The sequence below is a fragment of the Leopardus geoffroyi genome, chromosome B3 (genome assembly GCF_018350155.1).
Source record: "Leopardus geoffroyi isolate Oge1 chromosome B3, O.geoffroyi_Oge1_pat1.0, whole genome shotgun sequence".
Lineage (NCBI taxonomy): Eukaryota > Metazoa > Chordata > Mammalia > Carnivora > Felidae > Leopardus > Leopardus geoffroyi.
In genome coordinates this window covers 47,695,262-47,707,306 of record NC_059337.1, presented here as the reverse complement: position 1 = coordinate 47,707,306, position 12,045 = coordinate 47,695,262, and the positions used below count along the sequence as shown (strand labels likewise).

Here is a 12,045-nt window from a genome sequence, read left to right as displayed (position 1 = left end):
AGGGGCCCCTTGGGTGGCTCAGGTGGTTAAGCATCCAACTTTGGCTCAGGTCACGATCTTGTGGTTCACGAATTCAAGCCCCGCGTCGGACTCTGTACAGTCAGCTCAGAGCCTGGAGCCTGCTCCTGATTCTGTGTCCCCCTCTCTCTCTGCCCCCAACCCTGCTTGTGCAGATGATTAAGTTGATTGACGGCGTATCCTTATTCATTGCCTTTTTTTCTTTTTCTTCTTTTATATGTTTTGTCACTATAGTTGACCATTTCTGGGTGAGCAAGAAGAGGTTTTGGAGCTCAGCTCAAAAAATGTTTCCACTTCTGAAAAGGATTGTAATGTTTGAGAGGCAACAGTGAAATAGATAATTAAAGTGTGGTTTTAAGATCATTTATGGATCTTATATGTTCATCTTTGTTTATGGATATGAATGATGCTGACATAAGAGAAAATTTTTTAATAAGAATATGTGTATATCTCTACATATACACACATATATGGATTTATAAGGGGATGTAAGTGGTTCATAAAGGATTTTCTCATGTAGGTATATTTTTCACTTCATACATCAGTACAGTGATTTTAGTAGTGCTAATATCACTATTTTATATATAAGGGACCAAGACTTAGAGTTTTAAATGACTTTCTCCAAACCATACTGTTAATAAACAGTAAAATTGTGACTTGAATACAGAACTAGGATGTTGACTGCCAGCTCAACGTTATTTTCATTTCATAATACTGCCTTTTAAAAAGCAGTGAGAATCTAAGTTACTATTTGAAAAGGGCTGTTGCCATTTTAAATTCCTTTTGCTGTGATTTCTGCTATTTTTAGGGACATAGTACCCTAGGTATTGTGTGGGTACCATAGGAGAAACCATATTTATACATAAAATATTTCCCTCAACATGTAAGTTTCCAGACCTCTGCACATGTGTTAGGGCATGATAATAATACTAATTAACATTTCCTGAGAGCTTTCTATGTGTACTTAACATGAATGATTTTATTTTGTTCTTAGAGCCTCCCTCATGAGATAGGTACAGTTATTTTCCTTACTTACCAAATGAAGAAACAGAATCTTTGTTATCTAAGTAATTTATGTAAGGTAATATATGTACAGTAATGAATTAGAGATTGATTTCAAACTGTTAAAATGAGGGGTGCCTGGGTGGCTCAGTCGGTTAAGCGTCCGACTTCGTCTCAGGTCACGATCTCGTGGTCCGTGAGTTCGAGCCCCGCGTCGGGCTCTGGGCTGATGGCTCAGAGCCTGAAGCCTGCTTCCGGTTCTGTGTCTCCCTCTCTCTCTGCCCCTCCCCCGTTCATGCTCTGTCTCTCTCTGTCTTAAAAATAAATAAACGTTAAAAAAAAAATTCAAACTGTTAAAATGATGGAGTGTTTCCTGAAAGAGTAGTTTTACTCAAATAATAATATGAAAAGTGTTTGCATTCAAGTCATATTACATACCAAAGTCCTTTGGATGGACTCTGAAAGGTATCTTAGATACCCTATCTTAGATAGGGGTTAAAATTTTCTTAATTTTCTAATTTAAATTGTTTATATTCGGGGGCGGGGGGGGCACTGAAGATCCTGGCCTGACAGGATTAGAAAACTCCTAATTGGAATCTCATGGCATATTATTAGAAAAGTGGGTCAAGATCAGATTGTGAGAATACTTGACTGACAAATTGAGTAGTTTGGGGCTCTGAGGGACTCTTCAGTTATTTTGAAGCAGTGTTTGTGAGGTCTTCACTAAGTATGGCATGGAATGGATTAAATAGACCAGTGTTGAGGGTGATGAAGGGTTTTTTATGTAGATAAAGGCCTGGGTTAGGGAAATAATAGGAATGGAATAAAAAAGTTGGAAAGGAGCTCTTTTAAAGGGCAGGCTGACTGTATTTTGTAATTTGACATTTACCTAGTCCTTGCATTTACCTGGGAGTAGAATTGTTGGGTTATGGTAATTCCATCTGTAATATTTTGAGGAACTGTCAGTATTTTCCAAAGTGCCTGGCACCATTTTACAGTATCACTGACCCAAGTATGAAGGTTCCAATTTCTCCAAATCCTGGCCAACAATTGTGATTATCTGCCTGTTTGATTATAGCCATTTTAGTGGCTGTGATTTGCATTTCCCTAATAGCTAATAATGATTTTGAACATCTTTTCATGGGCTTATTGGCTATCTGTGTTGTCTTCTTTGGAGAACTATCTTTTTAGATCATTTTCCCATTTAATAATTTTTTATTGAGTTATCATAGTTTTTTGTATATTCTAGATACAAGTCCCTTATCAGAGATAGGATTCTGTTGTCTTTTCAATTTTTTATTTTTATGATGTCCAGTTTACCTACTTTTTCTTTTATTGCTTGTGTTCCTTCTTGGTGTCACGTGTCAGAAAGACTTTTAAATGGTGCATGGGGCGCCTGGGTGGCGCAGTCGGTTAAGCATCCGACTTCAGCCAGGTCACGATCTCGCGGTCCGTGAGTTTGAGCCCCGCGTCAGGCTCTGGGCTGATGGCTCAGAGCCTGGAGCCTGTTTCCGATTCTGTGTCTCCCTCTCTCTCTGCCCCTCCCCCATTCATGCTCTGTCTCTCTCTGTCCCAAAAATAAATAAACGTTGAAAAAAAAAATTTAAAAAAAAATAAATGGTGCAGAGGAAAGAAAGCAGGAAGCCCTATATCACTTTTCAGTCTGTGGAAGAATGTTTTTAGGCTTTACTTATAGTAAGTCATAGGATTTGGGCAGCTGCAAATAACTTGACTGTTGGGATCATGTGGTTTAATTAATAGGAGAGGTCAGTTAATTAAGGGATTTCTCCATGGACAAAGAAGTAAAACTTTACAGCATGATCATTTTCTTAAATTGATGGCTGTGAGGTGATAAAATATAAAGTAATAAAAACAAAATAGTTTAGAAAATGACTTCCTCTGTAGATTTTAAGGAATAGTACAGGCTACCTGACTGTAAGGTGGGTGGGAGGGCAGTGGAAGGGTCAAAGAATCCAGTGTGGGAATGAATTAAAGGAGAGACACATAAAGAGGCAGTCCAGATTGTCATTGTCTTATGATCATATTGGGTCTTGGTAGCAATTCTGACTGCTTTGGAAGATTGTTTAATATTTTTGGTACATGTGTTCTCTATTTCTTTGTTTTTCTGATGCTGCAAGAAGTACCCTTGCTTTTAATGGACAAATTAACTGAAAGATCGAATCCATTTTCCCCCTCATTCTTATGAATATGTAGTTGATCTCTTCCTTGCGCTCTCTCTTCTCACACATGTGAATATGCCTGTAATTTAAATAGACATGGCAGAAAGTCAGTATTCCTTATTTAGAAAGGACTTTATAGTGTTAAACACGTTATTGAACCAAATCATATGGTATATCACTATCAACAGTGTAATAAGATACAAGCCATGTTTATAAATTTATAAGTTATCTCTACACCCAATGTGGGGCTCAAACTCATAACCCTGAAATCAAGAGTCACATGCTCTAGCAACTGAGCCAGCCACGCACCCCTGTAATAAGCCATGTTTAAAACACATTGGTAGATTTTTAGGGGAAAGGAATTTCTATAATGTAATTATAATGTAATTAACATTACATTATACATTCAAGCAAAACCAAAATTAATGAAAAATTTACATTTTAATTTTATTGGGAAGGGGTTAATAGCTATTAACTCACAATGTCTGATTAGAAAACTAGTGTGGGGAAAGCTGTTAATAACAGAAAAGTGTCTTGAGTACTATTTTGCTTTACTCACAGTTTGAGTTTGGGGGATCTACTGTTTCAGCTCTCTAGAGCTGTATCACCTACATAAAAATCTACTTTCATGTCTGCCTTCTTGCCAAAGCATGTCTGTCCCTTAATTTGGAAAGGATAATTAAAATATAACTTGTATGGAAATAAAAAAGACACACCATGAAGTTTATCTAAAATATTTTCATTCTTTTAAAGAAGTAATTTTGTTACCTTTCATTGGAAACTGCTACTTTAGGAGCAAGGGAAAGGAAGATTAGGAAGATTCATAGTTTTCTTTAGCTAGTAGTTGTTCAGTATATTGAAGACCAGGAGGTAAAACCTAGAATTGTATTAAAGTACAGTGGCTCCTTGGATACATGCAAGTGTGCGTATGTCTTGTATTCTACAGTAGATTGAGAGTTAGGACACTGAGTAAGTGATTTAGCCTTTCTGGCATGGTGTGTGTGTGTGTGTGTGTGTGTGTGTGTGTGTGTGTGTGTGTGTGTGTGTGTGTGTTTTCCAATGTGTGAGCAAGGAAAGAGTAAAATGTACTCCATATTCTATGATTTCTGTGGTGAAGTACCTTGCCTAGCTCTTAATTGTTAAATGATTGCCTCCCCTCACCCTCCTATGCTCCTGACACACGTATAACCAGCTTCAGTGTTTAGGCCAGACTACTTGGTATGATTTTATGTTTGTTCTGGATCTTTAATTCATAAAAATTTATCTAAAATTTTTTAGTCCTTACTTTTTATTTTAATTAAGATGTCTCAAAGTACATTGTAGACTGTCTTCTAGTATGTTAGGGTTGAGTGGACCTATTCATGTTCACCTCTCTGGGTAATTGATGATTTCATGGAGAGTTCACTAATGAATAATACCATGTAAACAGACTTTGAGGTTTTTTTTTTTCTTACGTATTTGCCCATATTGAAACTCATGTGTTACTTTACCTCATTTAGGAGGCTCTATGAAATATTCAAGCAGTCACCTTAGCATTTTGTTAGCCAGAGTTACTGCACTGTTTTTTGTACACCTAGCCATTAAAGTTGGTTTCCCTGTCCAGGTTATGCATCTTTTCTGATCACTGCAGAATCCATTTATACTTCTCCATCTATTTCAGCAAATGTTTTTACTCTCCTTGGTTTTGTTGTCTGTCAGGCCTTTAACCAGGACTAGAAATATCCTTTATACCATCATAACTTAGGCTTTTGTTTTTACTGTTGCTTTGAACAGTCCATATCATAGAATATTTTTAAAGTCTTCAAAAAGAAAAATATTGCAGCATTATTTACAGTACTCAAACAGTGGAAGCATCCCAAGGGGCCATTGACAGATAAATGGATAAAGATGTAGTGTGTGTGTGTGCTTGTGCGCACACGTGCATGCATACTTGCATTGGTATACATATATACACACACAATGGAATATTACTCAGCCATGAAAAAGAATGAAGTCTTGCCATTTGAAACAATATGCTTGGAGCTAGAGAGTATAATGCTAAGTGAAGTCAGTCAGAGAAAGACAAATACTATATGATCTCACTCATATGTGGAATTTAAGAAACAAACCGAATGAACAAAGGAAAATTGTGTGCAAGAGACAGAGTGAGAAACCAAGAAATAGACTCTTAACCACAGTGAATAAACTGGTAGTTACCAAAAAGGAGGTGGGTGGAGGGAAGGGGGAAATAGGGAATGGGGATTAAAGAGTACACTTATCATGCTGGGGGAAAAAAAGAATAAAGAATAAATAAATTAAGCCCAAGAGTTACTTTTGACATTATATTTACCCCTCAGGAGGAAATTTAAGAGAGATTGGTCTTGTGTCTTTCTCCTTCCTGTCCTTCCCCATCCCCACCTCAATAAACTTTGTTCCCTGGCTGTCTATGGATTATGCTTGATTATTGAATCAGTGGACTTTCTTTGTTCCAGACCAGCTTTATAAGAATCATGAACCAATTAATCTGTACAGTTTCAGGCTTTCTTTTGCACCTTCTTAAGGACAAGTAGAGTTACTAATCTGCCTTCCTTCTGACACAGTAGTTACTGATCACTAAGTAGTCACAGTTCTTTGAGATTGTGAAGTCATGGTTAGTTGTCATTCAGACTTAGTTATTTCTTTGTATCAATTATCTTTATTACTTTTTGATCTAGTATCTTTAACTTCTGCTTTAAAAATTGTATCTTTCTTGATCAACTTCTCCAATAAATATGGAAACGTGAAATGCATGAGTATCTCTTCTCACTTTATTCCCTGAATGAAACTTTTATTATTAAAATACTTTTTTAAAAGTTCCTTGCACTATGATTCCCAGGCTCCTTTCAGGAGCCTTATTTTCTTATAAGATGCGCTCTTTTCTCCATGAAAATGTGATCTGTCCTTCATAGAATAAATTTTTAGTGCAAGTAAGTAGCAAAAATTTCTGAACCATTAATTTCTTGTTCACTCTACATTCCTGATTTTGTTTATAACACGGACTGTATATTTGATTGTAGAGCCTATTTTGACATAATGCATGATAGCTTTTCATATTTTAAATTAAGGATATTTAGTAACAAATTGATTCTTCCCCCATTTGTCTTTACCAGTGGATTCAGTATTCAAAGAGAGCTCTTTGGCAAGTGCATAACCTGACTGAAATGTCAGGGAACAGATGGAAAGGAGTTCCATAGGAACTGAGTTTGACTTTCTGAAAAATAGCTTTACTGGCTTTTCTCCCCTCCAGAAGTGATATGAATAAGAGCTCAACCTTCAAATGAAAGAACAGCTGTTTTTAGGTTTGTATTCAGTGGGGGATAAAAGCCCTTTCATATAAAGTCTTAGCCCAATGATTGATTTATTTTTGAAGGGCTGTGAGTTCTCAGAACATCGAGAATATCTCACAATCAGATGTAAGTACAAGAACATAGTTCATAGCTGGGAAAAGTCTTTTGAATTTTCCTAATGAAATTCCTGCCTTGATTAGGATGAAAATTGCATTTAGGATAATTAACTTACTCATAATATGAATATGAAGGAAACTAAGTATATTCATGATAATATAAATGTATATTATAAAAGTTATTACAGTCAAGTTCTCTGCTTATGTGTAGGTAGGATATCCATACAAATTTTTAAGTTTCACCATAAAGTACTGAAGATCAAATTCACAGTGTTTCGTAAGTGGTATTTAAATTATTGATCCACTGCATGATCCATTTAGGTGAATCTATCCTGAGTCTTTCAAGTATTAACTTTAACAAATTAAGCTATCATTTTCACAGTTACATGATGAATTTGAGGCAGGAGACTCTACCTGACATAAAGTACTTTTGTATTAGACAGAGCTAAAAATACATTGGAAGAAAACAAGGTGAAGAGAAAGATGGGCTTTTTGGCAGCCAAACAAATTTAGCTCTGACTGTTGGGGTCATCTCTGATTACTTAACTTTTAATACATTAAAATTGTATGTGATCTTCATGATGAATCTTCTGTGTGTACCATTGAACCAAATAGTTCTTTCTCTTATTTGCTTTTACATCTTTAGGTGGAGAAGTCAGGTGCTGTGTTTCTGTGTGTGTGTGTGTGTGTGTGTGTGTGTGTGTGTGTGTGTGTGTGTGTTCTTTTTGGGTTCACATAAGCATAATTTGCAAGACTTCTGCCATGGTAGGAATTAATTGTGGTGATGGAAACTGAAATGTTGTTTCATGCTAATTTTATAATGTGTATATACTGCAGAAGTTAGACAAAGGAACTAAGTTAAACAAAGATCTAGAGGTACTGCCAAACCTAAAAACAACAATGGCACAAAGAAGAGAACAGAATGCAGGGTCCAAAGCCAACAAAATCCAAATGTAAATTTGCTAGTTGACAGGCATCACATGTAAATGGGCTTATTTTGGCAACTGTTGGAGTTAAATACAAAAGACATCACTTATACATAAGCAAAAGTAATTGAGGGTGTTTTTTGGGGTAATTTTTAAAGAAAATGGTCTTTCGAAATTTATAGTAGCCATTTAGTTTGTATGAAGAATGCTGCCTTTCACTTTTGTTAAAATCCATTTATTGTTTTACTTAATCCCATTACTAGCGTACTGTCTTTCTTCATATTCATTAAAGTTATTTTGGGTGACACAAGAAGAAGACATGGCTATTACATCAAAAGTTTACTGAATACATTTTGTTTTAAGTCTTGGATTGGGGCCCATAGGATCTGCTGTGTTTGCAGTGTATTTTATATTGTAACTTTAATTGCCATTTTCCAACCCTTGCCTGTGTGGCATTTACTTGATGTAATTACAAAAATGCCTTTTACCTTATTTTATGGCAAGGGATAAAATAAAATAAAATGAATCCCTAGCTGGTTACAAGTCTGACTCAGTGGTAGCTCATCAAGTGGCCGTGGAAAAAGGGAAACACAAGTAGGAAGATCTCTTCAAAGATAAAATTAAGGAACGAAAACAGATCATTCTTACAGAGATAAAAAGATCTAAGAAATGGTTATCACTTTTCTTTATGTTCAGAAAACAGTGATTTCACCCCCCATAGGATGGGGTTATTTACATATGAATATTTTTCCTTATAAGTTATTAGGTGTTCTTTTTTCTTTTAATTGTGGTAAAAAAAAAAACCATAGTTACTCTCTTAGCAAACTTTCAAGTGTACTGTACAGTACTGTTAACTGTATGCTCATTGTTGCATAGCAGATCTCTAGAACTTTTTCATCATGCATGACTGAAACTCTGTACCCATTAAACAACGCCCCATTCCTTCCCCTGGCCATTGGCAACCATCATTCTACTTCCTGTATTTGTGAATTTGGTTACTTTATTTCTCATATAAATGGATTCATGCAGTATTTGTCTTTGCTGTGAGTCACTTATTTCACTTAGCATAAGGTTCATCTATGTTGTAACATAAGAAAAGACCTTTGTTTTTTAAGGCTGAATAATATTCCATTGGATGAATATACTGCATTTTCTTTATCTGTTCATCCACTGATGGATATTTGTTATCTCTTAGCTATTGTGAATAATGCTGAAGTGAACATGAGAGTAAGTGCAAATATCTCTTCAAAATCCTCTCTAGTTCTTTCGGATAAATAACTTGAAGTGGTATTGCTAGATCATATGGTAGTTCTATTTTTAATTTTTTTGAGGAACCTCCATACTGTTTTTCACAGTGGCTGCACCATTTTACATTCCCACCTACAGTGTACAAGGTTCCAATTTCTCCAGATCCTCACCTATACTTTTTTTGTTTTTTGTTTTTTGTTTGTTTTCTATAATGGCCATCCTAACAGTTGTGAGGTGATACCTAATTGTGGTTTTGATTTGCATTCCTTTGATGATTTATGATGTTAAGAATTTTATATCTGTATCCTTCTCTTTCTGCCCCTCCTCTGCTTGTGTTCTGTCACAAAAAATAAATAAACATATTTGGCTATCTGTATGTGTTCTTTGGAGAAATTTGGTGTTCTTAATTCATTTAAAAGAATATTTAAGAGTTACCTGAGTGGCTCAGTCAGTTAAGCATCTGACTTTAGGTCAGATCATGATTCCATGGTTCCTGAGTTCCTGAGTTCCTGATTCCATGGTTCCATCAGGCACTGTGCTGACAGTAGAGAGCCTGCCTCGGATCCTCTGTCTCCCTCTCTGTCCCTTCCCCCTTCTCTGCTTCTCCCCTTCTCTCCACCCCTCCCTTGTGCACAGTCTCTCTCAAAAATGATAAACAAAATATTTTTTTAAATTTAAAATTTTTAAAAAGAGGAATATTTAAGTCACTGAAATGTCAGTGAAGGAAAAGATACTGAATTTCTTGAAGTTTTTATGTGATTGTATTTGAGTTATATGTAATTGAGAGAAAATATTTAAATGTATGTTAAACTGGAAGTAGTTCTGTATTTATTTGCTCAGCGATTGCTTTTAGTTTAGCTTACATTTTTTAAAAAAACTTACTTTTAAATTATATAAAATTATTTTAAAATTTTCAAATAATATAAACTCCTTTTAGAAAAGTTGAAAAATGATAAAAAGGAAAACAATAAGAATCCAACTTTTCACATGAAGCTATTAAACACTTTTTGCATTTCTTCCAGTTTTTCCCCCTGAGGCATTACAGTTACCATGATGAATATGCAGTTTGTAGCTTGATTTTTTTACTTTAAACTATGATGGAAAGAAAATTTTTATTAAAAGAAGCTTAACTGATAAAAGGAAAATAGAATGATTTTGTATATTCAAATTGGATACTTTCAAATTGGAAACAAAGAAAAAGCTTTTAAATAAAATGAAAAAAGTGAAAAAGCAGAGATGATAGGTGTTGAAATCCTTAAACTAAGAGGAGTAAGTGGGAAATAGTAATTGAATTATTGCATGTATATCATCTTGGAAATATAAATACAAGTCAGAACACATTATAAAAAGTTTGTGCTATAATGAGCCATATGACTACTGGGTTTTAAATTTGTTAAGAATTTACCTGCGGATTTTTTTTTAAGTGTGGTTTAACACTTCTTACACTGTAATTTAGTTATAGTTGACCGACCCTTGAACAACACAGGTTTCAGTTGTTTGAGTCCACTTATATGTGGATCTCTTTCAGTCAATATAGTACAATACTTAATCTCACGATTTTCTCAATAAAATTTTCTTTTCTCTAGCTTACTTTATTATAAGAATAAAATATAATACATATAAAAATGTGTTAATCGACTGTGTTATCAGCAAGTCTACCTCTGTTAACAGTAAGCTGTTAAGTTCTTAGGGAATCAAAAGTTATACACGGATTTTTGACCATGTAGGTAGTTGGTGCCCCTATTCCCTCCCACCCTTTCCATGTCATTCAAGGGTCAACTATATTTTTATTCCAGTAAACTTCTTGTTCATTAGAGAAACTCTTCCAGGGCATATATTCTTGTTGAATGAATCATCATGCTCAGATAGAGTTCCAGCTTTGTGACTGATTCACCTTACTAATATTTCTTCTTTTCTAACTATTCTAATATTTTTATCAGTCTTGCTTTTATACATTTTTTTCTGGCCAGAATTAAATGCCTCTAACTTTACTGTGTTAGAATTAAAGCTTTCATTCTGACTTTAATTCACATGTGATTTTCAGGTTAGTTTCTTTTACAGAACTATTTTTAAGGCCACATCTTCTGCTTGGAAATAATGCAGTATTTTTAAAGGTTCATAGATTTATTATGTTTTCAATACAAATACATGTCTTGAGGCCTGTGGATATAAAATGTAAAGAAGTATGTAAGGGGGGGTAACTTCATCTGTTTATTGACTTTAACTTGATCATTTGTGGTGCTGATGCCTATTACACATACGATGTAAAATGCCAAGTAAGAGAAACATGATGAGGAAATGAATGACCAAGTATGATTCCTCACTCAGAGTAGTTACTCGGTAAATGCTTCTTGAATAGAAATTGGGAAATTGGGAAACATATAATTAATGACATAATGATAATATTTGCTGTCATGTGTTACCTTAATCTTTTTAAACAACCCACTGAAACTTTGCAGGGAAAGGGTTTTGTGAGGATAGTTAATTGTAAACTTAGGAACTACTACATGCAAGATTTCCAGGCATTTTTGTATGCTGTCTCATTTAAGTAGGCAGAGCCAGTGTTACTGGATTTTCACAAATGAGAAAACTCAAGCAAAGAAAAAGATGTTCCGTTCAAGTCATACATCTTGAACTATGCTTGGCCTACTACCTCAAATCGTATTTTTCACCCCCATAGTATGAAGATACTATTTCCTTTTTATTTTCTAGGTTTGTATTCTCATAAAAGTGGGGAAACCAACATTGATTTGGCATGAACTTAAATGTTTTTGCAGTCTTATTATCTTTACAGTATAACCCAGATGTACTTTATAGTTAGATTTTTAAAAATGACATGATTTACTGTAAGTAATTAGTCATTCCTACTGAGGATTTCTAAACACAGAAAATAATTGCTTCAGCAGGTTATCAGTATTCCAGTCAGAGAGGAAGAAGAAGCAGTACCACAAATGGGAAATCCAACTTAGATTCAGTCGCTTCATTAAGCATCAGATACCTGCCTTCCCCAATTTTACTCAATGGCAAGATTGTTAGATGAGTTGTCTAACAATGAGAATGAAAAGGCCTTTTCTGAAGTTTCAAACAGCTTACATTTATTGGGCATTTACTATGTGACAGATACTGCACTAAGTGCCTTGCAAGTATCATCTCATTTCATTTTCACTTAGGCTATAAGTTATGTACTGTTATCAACCTCCATTTTTTTTGAGGAAGAGCGTCTTTTTTTTAATGTTTATTTATTTTTTGT

General features: G+C 34.9%; 1 protein-coding gene and 1 long non-coding RNA gene across 13 annotated transcripts in view; one reads left to right on the top strand and one right to left on the bottom strand.

Moving 5' to 3' along the window:
• TCF12 (transcription factor 12) overlaps window positions 1-12,045 on the top strand; it is a 382,310-nt gene that overhangs the window by 125,539 nt on the left and 244,726 nt on the right. The window lies entirely within an intron of this gene.
• LOC123582964 overlaps window positions 3,089-12,045 on the bottom strand; it is a 33,870-nt gene continuing 24,913 nt past the window's right edge. The window contains exon 2 of the long non-coding RNA XR_006704674.1: window positions 3,089-3,279. This is a non-coding gene — a long non-coding RNA (uncharacterized LOC123582964). The remainder of the gene's footprint in view (window positions 3,280-12,045) is intronic.